General features: G+C 36.2%; 1 protein-coding gene and 1 pseudogene across 3 annotated transcripts in view; both read left to right on the forward strand.

Moving 5' to 3' along the window:
* The window catches only part of GRIN3A (glutamate ionotropic receptor NMDA type subunit 3A), a 142,385-nt gene that overhangs the window by 16,044 nt on the left and 111,196 nt on the right, over positions 1–15,145 (forward strand). The gene's annotated exons all lie outside the window — the stretch shown is intronic.
* Positions 13,652–13,770, forward strand: LOC120598262 (uncharacterized; annotated as a pseudogene).

Here is a 15,145-nt window from a genome sequence, read left to right on the forward strand (position 1 = left end):
TCCTACCTTCCCATTGCACTCACTGCCTTTCCTTCAAGTACAGTTCCTTAGGCCCTCAGTTCCCTGGAGTGGTGGCCTCTGTATGTTAGCCACATCCGGATAACTTTTCAAAATATAGATGACTAGACTTATCAAATCAGAATCTCTGGGGCTGGAGCATAAAAAACAAACAACTTCACAGGCGATTGTGTTCACAGGTGATTTTGAGTGTATTTTGGGGCCACATTATTGCCAAGAGTCTCCCCTAATGTGATTTTCAAACTGTGACCAGAAACCACCTAAAACAAAATTGCATTAAGTAATTTTTAAAGTGTAGACTCTCAACCTCACTAAGTTCCACTAAATTATATGCTATGATCCATTATGTGCAATTAAAAAAAAAAAAAGCACTCTCCAGGGGATTCATATATGCACAGTACAGTTTGAGAATCAATGACCTAGGGCAGAGATCTCAAACTGAGATACCATAGAGGGGCCAGGAAGGTAATGAAAATGTGAAAAACAGTCCCAAATAATACAGTAGCGAGTGGCAAAAATTGTAGGTAACCGAAGAGTGCCTGACCTTTCTGACGTAGACAGCTAGCCGCCACTCAGCCGCAACCAGCTTTTACTCATCAGGCTATTGCCAGATATCCTGACTTTTCGAAGGAAGCCAGACTGGATTTTTTTAGCATGAAAATTTCCTTAAGTGTTGACAACTAACTTACTTTTTTTCAACTTTATTGAAGCATGATAGATAAAATTGTAAGACATTTAAAGTGTACATATTATGATTTGATATACATATGCAGTTTACCCTTGACTAACACAGGGTACCACTACTCCCGTGAAGTCATAAATTCTTATATAACTTTTGACTCCCCAAAAACTTAACTCCTAATAGCCTACTATTGACTGGAAGACCTACTGATAACATAAACGGTCAATTAACACATATTTTACATGTCATATGTACTATGTACTGTATTCTTACAATAAAGTGAGCTAGAGAAAAAATGTTAAGACAATCATAAGGAAGAGAATATACATTTACAGCATTTATTGAAAAAAATCCACATATATGCCAACTGTAATTTAAAAAATGAAAAAGTTATAAAAAAATTAAATCTACATATAAGTAGACCTTTGAAGTTCAAGGGTCAAATGTACATTGTAAAAAGGATTTCCTCCCATCAAGTTAATTTAATTAGGCCCTAAGAGATATGAATGTAATCTATTCCAGGTGTACTCATTCATAAAAGAATCTTGGAAACCTTTCTTGTAAAATAGAGATAATGACATTATGGTAACTACTTTTAGTGTTTGAGGTACTGATTAGGTAGAATAGTTTATATCAAGAGGATTGGCAACATCATCTGACATTTAGTTGGTGCTCAATTTCTTTCTTAAATATGCTAATTAGCTTATTTTCCCTTGTCTTAAGTCTCTGTTCCTTTACACTAAAATTTAACAGGCACTAAAGAAAAGCAAGCTAATGGCAAAAAGCTGACGAACTCCCATGATACTCGTGTGTGTGTGTGTGTGTGTGTGTGTGTGTGTGTGTGTGTGTGTGTGTGTTTAAAGAAAACATAATATTGCTGTGACAAGATAATTAACAAGGTAGTGATGACAAAGTGATTCAAGTTCCTCATGAGAAATGTCATTTCAAAATACAAAAATGTCCTTGCATCTTATCCCTGGCTTTCTTTCCTCTACTGTGTGTTCAGTGATTCTAAATCCTGTGCAAAGGAAGTTGCTACAAAAACGGTCTGGAGGATACTTGTGGATAATTCTGAAAAAGCTAATAATATTCTGGTCTAGGAAGATTGCCTTTACTTTATTGTGCTCTATTATTCACTGACTTTTTAAAAAAAGTAATTATTTAAAGAAAATAATAATTTTATATGAAAACAATAATTGTGATGTGAAAAAATATATTTACAGTTTTAAAGACTAATAATTTCATCACTTTAGCATACATTCCCTTCCAATTTTTGTCTACTTGGATACATGTTTTTATCTCTGTGAGGTCATTATTTTCTGTTTTATTTGGCCATAATCAAAGGCCTATAACAGTCCTTTCCACATAGTAGTCAATGAAATATTTGTTCAAGGAATGAATGAACTTCTAAAGTGATAAATGTACAATCAATTTTGCATTCTTTGCTCATTTCCATTATGTCATGAATCTTTTAAGTCTCTACAGACTTCAAACAAATCATATTTCTCTACCTGTTTCATTGATTTTTTCAAATTATAAAATCAGAAAAATGAAAACGGGAAAAAAATTAATCTCATCGCAGAAACAATCACTCTTAACTAGCTGAGATATTTCTCCTGCTATTTGTTACATAAACTTTTTTTTTAAAATGTTTAGAATTTCTATTCAGATTCTTTCATTTGATGGGACATAGCTCATTATTTTTCCATGTTATGGGAAACCCATTATCACCATTATTTTATTACTACATATTATCAAGCTTTGACTCCTTTCCACAATAAAGATCTTTGTCCACTTTTTTAGATTATTTCTTTAGCATAGATTGCTGAAAGGGGAAAATAAATGCTAGTTAGTTGGAGTATTTCCATGGGTCTTTCTCATATATGGTATATTTCTACACCCTTACATCTCAGCCTGTCTTTGTTAGTTTTCTTACAAATAAAAGACAGACCGATGAAACATGAAATTCTTTCCCAAAGTTAAATTTCACTTTATTGTCCTTGAGCATTTACTGTAGCAGAAATGAGAAACCCATGATATTTTCATTTATCACTTTGAAGTTTACTTTTTTCTTTTTTTCTTCCTAAATACTTGACAGTTTTTATGAAGACAATTTGCCAGATATTTCTAAGTATAGTTTGTTGTTTTTATTGAGTTTGCCAAGAATGAGGTAAGCCCATCAAACAGTTTTTTCTTTAAACAGAAAATTTTTGCTCAGATATGTCTTTGATTAGTCCTATTGTTCCTGTGGTTATAGTTTCTTTCATAGGTAACCATAATTCTTAGGTTTATCCCCACTATTTAGTTGACCAAACAGTTTATATCCAAACCAGGACAATTTTGAAAGTGAGAGGGGAAGCAGTTAATAATTACACAAGACAAGAGGCATAAAACAGGCATTGTCTGAGTACAAACTGAGACACAAAGCCAGCCTGTCTATCTTTTTCTGTTACTTACAGATCTTGATTCTCTTGTTCTGTATCGTGATTTACTAAATTTGTCTTCCACAGCACTGTTTCAACACTTTGCAGTATTTATCATGCCTTTTATGCTTCTAAAGCATATTCGAAATCTACTATTGTATTTTCAGTTTTCCCGTTTCTTTCCATATAACGCTATTTTTTTTTCATCTCATCCCATTATTGTTTATCTTAACATGTTCTCTTGCGAATTACTCATGTTTTATAAAAGTCACGTTATCCTGCTTATTGTTTAAATATCAGAGTTTTGTGTTGTTTTTTTAAATTTTCCTTTGGCTTCTATAAAAATCGTTTTCAGAATATGTCCTTCCTTTTCTTTGCCTATTCTACGGCATTCGTAGAGGGCCCATGTCGTTTGTTTTTCTTTGGGGTAGGGGAAGGAGTTCTTATTTTAGACCAATAAGAAATCTATCTAAACCCTCTGTTTGCCAACAAGCAGGCTGCTTAGATTGCTAATTGCCTTACTTTGAATACACTTATGTTCTGGCTGAATCCTTTGCTAATAAATAGAGTTGGACACAAAGTTGCTGTATTTATTGAGGTATATATCACCTAAACCAACTCCCAGCCTTAGCGGTCACCAAGCATGTGGTGTGATTGCCAAACCTAGCTGGAATCTGCTTCTTTCCCGCTGGGTTGTTATTGATAATGTGAACCAGTGGCTCTTAACCAGTTCCACAACCTAAGCAGCTTTTTCAAAATATACACCTAGGATTCATCTTAGACCTTCTGGCTCACCATTTTAGGAGACACAGGCTTGTGTATGTAGAAAATTTTCCAGGTGTTTCTAAAGTGACTTCTCAGTTGAAAATTGCTAATCTGAACCAAAAGTTCAATATACTTACTAATCTGTACTAAATGAAGTACATGAAAAACAAAAACACAGCTGTTGGTTTGCATTGTCTACTAGAGTGATTTCTGATTTCACTACCTTCTGCTATGCTTTCCTTGTAAGAATTAAACCTCTCCCATACTCATCCTCTTGAAGATGCAGTTTTTATCTAGATTTAGGAATTAAAAATCTAATCCAGGAGGGAGGTGGTCCAATGTCATTCTGACTGCCTCAAAAAGCAGAACCCTTGCAGTAGAGGGGCCATGGTGACTCTTCTGAGCTAAATGATGGAAAGAGATGATAGTCATTATAGGAGTGAAGAGCCAGAGGAACCAGATTATCCAAGTTTTAATCTCATCCCTGCCACTTACTAGCTAAATACCACTAGGTAAATTACTTAACCTCTCTATGCCTTAGTTTCCTCATCTATAAGACAGGGATAATAGGATCTATTTCATTGAGTTTTAAGGAAGATTTAATGAAATAACTTATAGAAAGTGTTAGAAAATACCTGCTATATATTAAGTATTCAAGTAATATTAGCTACTATTATATTCAGACACGATATCAATTTCATATTTTTTTCTCCTGGTTCCACAAGCTTGAAGTTTGTGCAACATCCTTCCATTCCAGCAATAAGTTGATTGTGAATAGAAGTTTTGAGTTGTGGACTTTTATTTCTATGTTCTATTTTGATACTTTAGTAGGAAGTTGAGGGATGCTCCATCAGATCAGTTCCTGCATTTTATTGGGATTTTATGGGTAAGTTCTAGAATGGTGATTCATCACTGTAGTTTTGGTTCGAACAGGCAGTCAATCATTTCATTTTTATCCATGCCTTCATGCTGTTTCCCACTGGCTGCCTCGTCTCCCTCATCCTCTCCTCCACCTACTTCTGTGACTTTGGAGCAATAACTTGGTTTGAAGCAAGTCCTTACTGGATAGGCTAGTGAAGTCCAGGAAGAAAGTTGCTTTGTGTGGTTCAAAAGGCCTCTGTGGATGATAGTCACCAGGAAGGAAGTATAGCTCAAATACGAGATCTTTCTAAGCTGTCTAAGTGATTAAATAAACTGTCAGATATTGAGTGTATCAGTGAGTGCCACTCAGGAAATAGAAACCACACCAGTTATTTGAGGAGAGAAATTTTAATATTGTTGTGGCCTGTATAGAATAGACCAAACCAAGTATGCTCTCAAAGGCTGTTTATTAGCCGGCGGCTGTCCTGTACAAAGGAGCAGCCCCGAAATGCCAAGATACAAGGTTTTTAAGCCCTAAGTCCCATTCTTCATTCTATCTTAAACACAAAGGTCTATTTGTCTCCTGTTCACTACCTGTCAACCCACTGGTCAGGTGTGCAAGTGGGGAGTACAGAAGCAGAAAGCTTGTTGTTAGAATGTTATATTCCCATGGGTGATTGCCTATATTCCCATGGGCAGTAGCCAGTATTCTCATGGGCGATGGCCAAACAGTAATTTTCAGCTTATATACAATTGATTATTTGCCACGCAAGCAAGCAGGGTTACACAGGCTAAAATTGGCAGTTAGCGTATGAGCTCATTGTTACAAGTTTCATGATTAACAGAATGCGGTTAGGGGTTCCAGAAACTAGGCCTAAGGTATAGACTTCCTTTGTCCAGTTTCAGGTTTTAATTATCCTTTAACCTTTTCACATTTCAGCAGGCTGTCACAATATAATGGATAATTAACTAGGTATAAAGTTGTTAGTCGAGTAACTGGAAGGATCATAAGAGAACTCTATAGTATGAAGTTAGCAAATCCTGGAAGCAGTTACCATCCCTGGAGCTGAGGAATCAATAGAAAGAGGCTGGAATATTAACACTTGGAAGCTTAGAGGGAAAGCCCTGTGAAACTGAAACTCAGATATCTGAGAAAAAGGAATGCTATTCAGCTGGCATGATGTCTCTGAGCTCCAAGGAGGGACCCTAAGGGGCTCAGATCCAGACCTCTAACTAGCAGGATAGAGTGGTTCTGCAAGGGCTGGAAACACTGTGCTAGATTCAGCTGCTGTCCTAGAAAGGGACCACTGAAGGGATAAAGAAGCATTGCTAGGGTGATGCTTAAAGATACCACAAGCAGACAGAAAACCCACAGGAAGCAAACAGAAAGCCAACTAGAAAAAAAGCAAGTCCCTTTTCTTCCTTCAGCCTCGCAGTATCCCCTTAATGACCTCTAATGGCAGAGCCTACCAGGATACCCCTGGCAAAGCAGAAATGTGGTTCATAGAGTACTAGCTCCAGCATTCCAAAGCAGAGAAGAGGAAAGTGAGTTTGAGCAGAGAGACAAGAGCCACACCTGACACACTGAGTCACTCGAAGTATCAAGGAAATAGTAGTAATGATTGCCAGCGTTCATTGCACCATTACTGCACTCTAGGCATCATGCATTATAATATTTAATTCTTACTAAATCTTCTCTCATAGCTAATATTTCTATCTTCGCATTACTGTGAAGAGATTAGGGGTTACTTGCTTAAGGTCTGTTAAGGACTTTACTTGCTTAAGGCCACTCAACTACTAAGAGGCACAGCCAGGAATCAAATTCAGTGTTTGTAGCTCCAGTGCCTCTATGCAGCTCTGCCTCCTATAGTGGATGGCACTGATGCTCTAGTTTCTTCTAACTCTGAGATGCATTTATGGGTAATTAATGTCTCTTTGCTCAACATTGTTTGATTTCATTTTATTATCAATGAAATTATTATTTCACAACAATTAACTCCGTATGTGAGGCATGTGTGCCTAACTGCTGAGAGCTACGGAGACTAGGCAATTTTCCAGTTCATCTGAACTAAACAGATAGTTGAATCAGACAGCACGAAGTTTAGAAAAAAAATATATTAATGTAAATTATTTGCTTTGGCCATCTACTTTGTCTTTCAGATTGCCTAGAACAACGCCTAGTTGCCAATTGACTTTATGCCACATAATGTCACTATAATTGTTTGGTGAAACTCTTCTCTCAGGTACCTCATCACCAGAGGTTGACTCTCCTCAGTCGCCTCGCTATTAGAAAAGCAACTTGGATAAACTGATTATACAATTTTGCCATAAATAGAAATCTCTGAGTTATAGTATGGATCTACGGAACAGAGTAAAAATTGAAAAGTATTAGCCTCATGCAGATCTCTAGATTAGAGATCTCTATTTAGATAATAAATTATTGCTTTTGAGAATAGACTTGGTACATCAATCATTGCCAAATCTTAATATATCCACTGCTATCTGCAAAAAAATTACTAATATTTGCACATATTTTGGCATTCTCCATGCAAGAATAAATAAATTTTTGTCTTAATTTATATTTATGCTTGAGACTCAAAAACTAATAAGAATTCTCTAACATAGAGAATTTGGTTAGAATACAAAATCACTATTATATATCATTAGAGATTTTTTTTGATAGTCGAGACCTAGATCCTGAAATCTTAGCTCCCTAGGCTCCACTTACCCACCCCTACTCTGCCCAGACTTCCAATTATCATTTATCTGTAAATACTAATCCAGTTTTTAAAGACTGGACTGATACTGCCAATACATCAAATCTAATCTTTTTATAGTTCCTTCTTCCAGCCTCCCAAATTCCTGGGATTCACCCAGAGTCCTCTAAAACAAAAGATTTTCATGAAAAACAATTTAAAAGAATAATAGTAAAACAGACGCTGTATATAGAATAAGTTTAAGTTTGGAATATTCAAACAGTACTTTTTGAAAAGCCCTTTACATCATCATATTATGGATAAGGATAGATCACAAAATACCTTTCTTGCATTTTCTAACAGACTCTTTCATAACTAAAAGAGGAGTAAGTGCAGTGTGAGTTACAATAGAATGTCTCATTTCCTTTGGGTCTTGGGTACAAGGCATGAGCCTTTTTTTTTTTTTTTTTTTTTTTGGTATCTGTAAAATAAAATCAATCACTCATTTGATGAAGATTTTACAATTTTCAAAGTAATTTTAGTTCACATAACCTCACATATTCATAACAACCTATAACAACTCTAGAAAGAAGGTGTTAACTCCCCAAATTACAAATGAAGTTATAGAGAAACTGAGCCTCAGGTAGACAATTTTACCAAGCAAGAATTAAAATGAAGTTTTCCAATTTTAAGTCCAGTCCTCTGTTCCCTACATCACTGCAGATTCAGAGACTCTTCTTGTGAAAGCTCAGATAGTGAGTATGTGAGCTTCCTTGGCACCAACTTGAGAATCCAAAGATCCTGATACTTCTTTTAAGACTTTAATCACCAGGTTCTGCCATCTCAATAAAACCAGGGATATTCTACGAAAGCAGGAAGTTGTATTCTGTTTCGATAAATGATGTATTCTTTAAAACTGCCTGTAGATTACCCCTTTGGCATCTTAAAATATTATTTATTGTCATCAGAAGTGGCTGAGGGAGATAAATAACGAATCTTGTTTCTTTCTGGAAAAGATTGTTTGAATTTTCTGAAACCTATTTGACCTTGAGTACGTATTAACATAGTTTCCCTTACTCACATTCAATGTCTAGAAATCATAAGCACATTCAATGTCTAGAAATCATAAGCAACCCATCTTCCTAGGAAAAAATCAGTTTCAAAAGAGAAAAAAAAATACTTAAAGGATTGCGACACAGTATATGCCTGGGAAAATATAAAATTGCCGTTAAAAAAGTGAGTTCATTGCCAAAGGTTATTAGAGCATTTTAAAATTGCCTGTGTGTTATGATCATTTTCAATTCTTTTCAAAGGTTTTTCGAAAACATTTACAACAATTAAAAATTCAATCTTGAGCTTCCCAGTATTATGTGGGATTCATAAAATATGTCCTACATTCATGTTGGGGATTTACTGCAAAATTTTATGTGAGAGCCCAAAGTAGTTTATTAAAACTACTTTGAGGAGTTTTAATAAACATCTGGGAGACATTAGTGTAGGCCTTATAATTTTGGAGCTAGAAGCTCACTCATCTCATATAAAAATATCAGGCTAGCCATAGAAATGCATAAGACAAATCATTTTCCCATTATTTCTGAAGATCCGTGCCTTGAACAGATAATAAATTTAATTCTGGATCTCTCAACCAAAATGACTTATTCATTATTAATTATAATCACGTAACTAGAACCTTATCATGGTAGGTGTCGTATAGATAATTCCCAAATCACATTAATATCTATGACCTTGAGCTCATGGGGAGGAGCTAAACCACAACACCCCATCTCCTTTCATGCAGAACATTCTACTCCCACTATGGCTTAGCAATACTATCACATAGTACCCTAGTGCCTATGGAGCAAAATATGTTTTAATTGGCTCTATGTATAAAATCATCACAAAATCACATGATCTTTTTTGAAAAGGAAAAGGCATATGATGCTAGTCTCACCATCATTGGATAACACATTCCCCATAATAAATAATACTAAATCTCTGAAAGATCATAAAATTCAATTAGCTATTCATGTCCTAAAATGGGATTGCATTAGTCACTTAGTGGTCTGTGGACTATTATTAGCACTCGAATACTTATACGGCCCCAGAACCCTTTAGAATGAAAAATACTTCATTCTCATCAGCTAACTCATTTTAGACCTTTCATCCAAATGGTAAGATTGTTCTCATTCTCTTTTTATCTAAGTCTGTTACAAATACAGTACCTCCAAGGACCGCGCCCCCCCCCCACCGGCTTTTTGCATTGAGGAACTCCCTCTTTTCCCCACCTGATAATCAGCAAGATGCAATTGGTTAACGTTAAGAGGAAACCTTTGCTAAAGGACTATCAAAAGAGAAGAGAGCAACTTCTGACTTCATGCTCCTTGCCGCTCTCCTCCTTGGCAGAAATATTAAGTATGAAGAAGAGTAGCTTGTACCCAGAGGCTCCTAGCATACCATGAGGAATGTAAAAGTCCACTATCTACTAATCCCAAATCCTTAGGATTAGTAATCTGACAAAGTTAAAGATGAAAACAATTGCCTCTATATTACCTTAAACAAGAGAGATAAGTGTATTAGTAATTAGTTTACTTCTTAAATAAGATGATTCCCACCTATATCCATTTCTCATTTCTGAGGAGCTGCCAATCTGAGATGTTTTAAAAGACATACAAAGACGGTATCACCAGGACAACTAAAAAGGAGGCCTTTCTTGACTGTGCCAAAGATATGTAGGATCAGACAATAAACTAGCCATAAAGAAGAGCAAAGAGGTGTATATAGGATTTGAGTTTGAATTCCATCATAACCGTATTAGATGTAAACAATTATTGGTGATAATAAATTAAGCTAGCCAGTGTGTCCCCAGTACATTCATTATTACCATGGACAGAGAAGTAAAGACAATTTTGCTGATGTAGCTACAACCCTAGGGCTACTGTGGACTGTCGTGCATAATGCTACACTCCATAAGACAAAATATACTGCTGGGAAATTTTGCACTGCATTTTTAACATACTATTTCCACAGTTGACATTTCAACATCATGATTGTTTACCCTCCTGGGAAATATTGGCATCTTTTGCAAGTTTCAGTGGCTGTTGAATAATTGCTGTTGGGATGTTTCTTATCATTTGCTGATTTAGTCTCACCACCTCATTACGAGTCTGCGATTTCTTTTCTGAAATCTGTGAGTTTCATCTGCAAGTTAAAAAAAAGAAAAAGAAGATCAATCTTCTTGGACTTAGTCATTTGGCAATGCAGTCATTCCCCTTCTTTCTCTTGGTCTCCCTTGTGTGCAACATTCTATATTTTTAAATAAATGTTGGGGTAAAGAGTGAAGTCTGTGTCCAAGGAACAAAATTAAGCTTCCTGGTCTATCTGGGAATTAAATGAGCTGTTGCCTCAAAAGAACCCATGATGACCCCCTCTGGCAGCACATTCTAGGGCAGGGAGGACTATTTTCCCAATGACCTGCATTACGAAGGAAAGGCACCATTTCTCTGAAATGATTTCTTATCTAATGTGTCATAAATTAAATGCAATAGTGTCAGTCCCTCCAATGCCCTGATTGCATAATCTGATTATGATATTCTCAAATACTTCCTCTCCAAACTATAACTTTCCCTACAAGTGGCTAGAATGGGTCACAGAAGAACGGAAATTATCATTCACTTTTTAGGGTTATTACTGAAGTTGTCATATTCATGCTGAATTCATATTCATCCTGAGACAGACCATGGCTGCCCAGGGAGTTTTTTTTACATGCATCTGACCCATATTTATTTGTTCTGACTTTGCATAACATTAAACAATAGCAGAGACTGATTATATTGTAGGATGTAGTAAGGTCAGAAAAATGAATTAACTATCAAATTGTCAATGAGGAGCCTCTGTATGCCTTTGAAAAGAAGGTTCTAGTATTATGTGGGGCAGAACATGGTTGGAGGGAATTAAATATAAATTAATTAAATCCTTCACATCTCAGTTTTAACACCTCTTCCCTAAGAAAATCTTCACTGATTCCCCAGACTAGTCACTCTGGAACATACTCCTTATACTCTTTACCTTAGGTTCATAGAACTTATCATTACAATTATGAACTTATTTGAAATGATTCTTGCCTCTCGTTTTTTTTTTTTTTTTTTTTGACAAGTTTCATCAGGTAGTAAAATATAGTGATTAAATGTATGGCTTCTTGAGACTGATTTTGAATCTCGTCTTGGCTTCATACTAGTTGTGTGATCTTCCTCTGTAAAATGTTAGTAATTCCTACATCATAGAGAGATGTTGTAAGGATTAAATGAGTTAATAGTTATAAAACAGTCAGAACACTGCCTGGCACACAGTGAGCATTCATCCAATAATCGTTACCCATTATTATTTTTTATTTTATTAATATCTACCTCCCCCTTAAGACTCTAAGGTCCATGAAGACAGATGATATGTCTGTTTTGTTCATTCCCATCACATTCCCAATATATGTTACAGTGCCTGGCACAAAGGAGCAATTCAACAAATATTTTCTAAATGAAAATATATCTAAAATATATTGCCTAGAAACATGAGTTATTCTGGAAGTGAATATGACCTCAAACACCATAAGATTAAATTGGGCCTCTCTATAACATTATGTTAAAGTATTGAATGGAGTAGCACTGTTCTATTGAGAAATACTGTATGAGAATATTTTAGAAAACATGATTTGATCCACAGATATCCAATTTTGCAGCAAAGAGCTGCATCACAATTTTTTTTATAATAGCTAAAATGTCTTATCTTTTTAAGACAATAGCCAAAGCAGCAAACTGTTTAACTATGATGATAATGGTTTCTAATACTCAGTAAATACAGTCACTTGCCATTATTGTTCTCCTTTTAAAGGAAGTCCTTTGCTTTAAAAATAAATGATAGATAGATAGATAGATAGATAGATAGATAGATAGATAGATAGATAGATAGGCGATAAAACTGGAAACAGATCCACAAAGTAGGTAAATGTTTAGTTAAAGAAATGTAGAGACTAAAATAGATCAAGATCAAGACAAAGACAGAGGTGGAAGTGGAAGCAAAGAAAGCAGCAGACAGTTTTGGATGGAGTTAGAGTTAGCAAAGAAAGATTTCTACAGGTCAACCACTCCAACATAATTCCTCTCGGATGTGTCTTATCAGTCTAAAAATGAACCTTTGAAGTTTTCAGTAGAAAGATAAATTTTAATGTGACATAGAGGCATCCTGAGTCAGTGAGTCAGTCAGCCAACAAATGCTATTGAACATTAATCTATGCCCCGAGGACATAGTGAGGATCAAGTGTCTAGGCCGTCTAGAAACTTTCATTTTAGTAGTGAGAAAATAGCCAAAAAACAAGTAAGATAATTTCCATATTGGCCAGCATTCTGAAGAAGATAAAATTGTGTTCTATGAAGAAAATGTTGGATTTGGTGGTGGGTGGTACAGTGAGGCTACCAATGTTAGATAGAAAGCCCAGAAATTTGAGCAGAGGCCTCAGCGGTGAGAAAGAATTTGTCGTCTGGGGAAGAGTATTTCCACTTTGCATAAAAAAGAAGGGGCTTCAAGTACAAGGTTGGAGCAGACTGGCTTTGAGACCACACGAGTGGAGTGAGTGAGTGCAGCAGGGCCAGATCACTTCAGGGATTGGGTAAAGAATTTACATTTTGCTCTTGCTGGAGTGAGAAGCTTAAGCAAAGGAATGATGTGGATTTAGATTTTTTAAAAGATCACTCTGCTGGCTATGCATAGAACTGAATGCCAGACATAAAGTGGTGGAGGCAGGGAGATTAGTGAGGGGCTGTCACATTAGTCCAGGTGACAGATAGAGGCTTGCTCTAGAAGCAGTAAAATGATGAACAGATTGAATTCAGGATATATTTCGGAGTGAAAGGAATTTACTGATGGATTAATGAGTTATGTGAAGAGAAAAAGGGATTAAAGGCCTATGTCTTAGTTTTTGGCCTGAGCAGTTGGTGTACATGATGGTACAATCTTGGTGACTTGGAGAGGGCTTTAAGGGAAGTGGATCCGGCAGGAGTATCGGGAGTGGGGGTAAGAGGAAAGAACACAATGAAACTCTTTGGACTTGTTAAGATTCCTAACAGGAATCCTACAGTAGATTTCAAGAAGACACTTGAATATACAAGGTCCAGGTTGGAGAATAAAGAGTATAGGTGGTACTTAAATTTACTAGTCTAGTCTACGGCTCTGCCACCCTGAACGAGCATGGTCCCGTCCGATCTCGGAAGCTAAGCAGGGTCGGGCCTGGTTAGTACTTGGATGGGAGACCACCTAGGAAGACCAGGTGCCGTAGGCGTAAAACATAAAAAATAAGGAATTGTAAGCTGACAAGGTCCTTGCAATCTGTGAGGTCAACCAAGGGTTGCCTCATCTAAAAAAAAAAAAATAGTAGTCTAGAGTGTATATAAGAAAAGGAGATGCAGGGACAGAGCCCTGGAGCACCTCAAAGTGAGAAGAATCAACTGGTGAGATAGGAAGAAAACAAGACCTATGGGGTTGAAAAGCCTAGAGAATGAAATGTTTCAAGAGGGAGTGAACAACTGTGTCAAATGTTATTTAGAGGTGAGTCACAGGTAGAATTAAAATAGGTCTTGGCTTCAGCACTATTTGGTCATCGATTGCTTTAATAAAAGTCGTCATGGTGAATTTGAAAGCCTGATTGGATGAAAAAAATGGAAATGAAAAAGTGGAAATTTTAAGCATTAGTAAATCTTGAGACTTGTGATAAAGAAAAGGAGTAAAACCTGGAATAGTAGCTGAAGGGAAAAAGCGATAATATTGGAGAAATTTGTAAGCTGATTGGAGATCCCAAGGGAGGGAGAGAAACTGCTGAAGCAAATACCAGAACAAGATCATCAGGAAGGTGAGAAAAAGGAATGAAAAAACTCTCCGTCCTTTCTATAACTGAAAGTTGCCAGACACAGAAAGTTGCCAGGAACTAATTCTGGGCCCACTACACTTCAACTCATAGCAATCCACACTTTTATTTCCTGGAGAAAAAGTAAGCACTCTTCTTCCATATGCACTATGTGACAAACTAAACTAATTCAGGGCAAGAAGAAGTTTATACTGCAGTTTAGTGTACTCTCCCCATCCTCCATACCAGTATAGCTTTGTCTCTGAGTTCAAGTAAGCCGAAATCTGATTACTTTCTTTTTATGCAAAATGCAAGATACTTTCTTAGTAATATAGACATGTTATTTTGTTTTAAAATCCTGATAAAACTTCTGTCATCCTCCTTTATCTGTCCTCTTCATAGTCCATATGTCCTTAACATGGACTTTTATTTACTGTCATTTCCACATACTTTGTTAGAATACCATTCTAGGTTGCTCACTGAGATTTCAGTTGTTTCTCCAGTTATATAGTGGTGCCACACTTTAGATAACAGATAAGTAACTGAAAGATTGCCTCAATATTGATAGCTTTGTATATTGAATCGTTTCAAATGCATCACTGTCGAGCATTTAAACAAATGTAATTGTGAATAATTTATAAAGCACAATAAATATTTCCCCACTACCATCTTGAGTGTAAAGAAAATGACTGACATGCACTGAGTTTGTGCATATCATGACTCACTTGTATTTCTAAACAGTGCTGCAGGTGCATATGCACTTGAGCAGTTCTGTCAATCCTCTGAGCGTCAGATGCCACTTTTTGATTGACAT

The sequence above is a fragment of the Pteropus medius genome, unplaced genomic scaffold (genome assembly GCF_902729225.1).
Source record: "Pteropus medius unplaced genomic scaffold, Ma_sr-lr_union100, whole genome shotgun sequence".
Taxonomy (NCBI): domain Eukaryota; kingdom Metazoa; phylum Chordata; class Mammalia; order Chiroptera; family Pteropodidae; genus Pteropus; species Pteropus medius.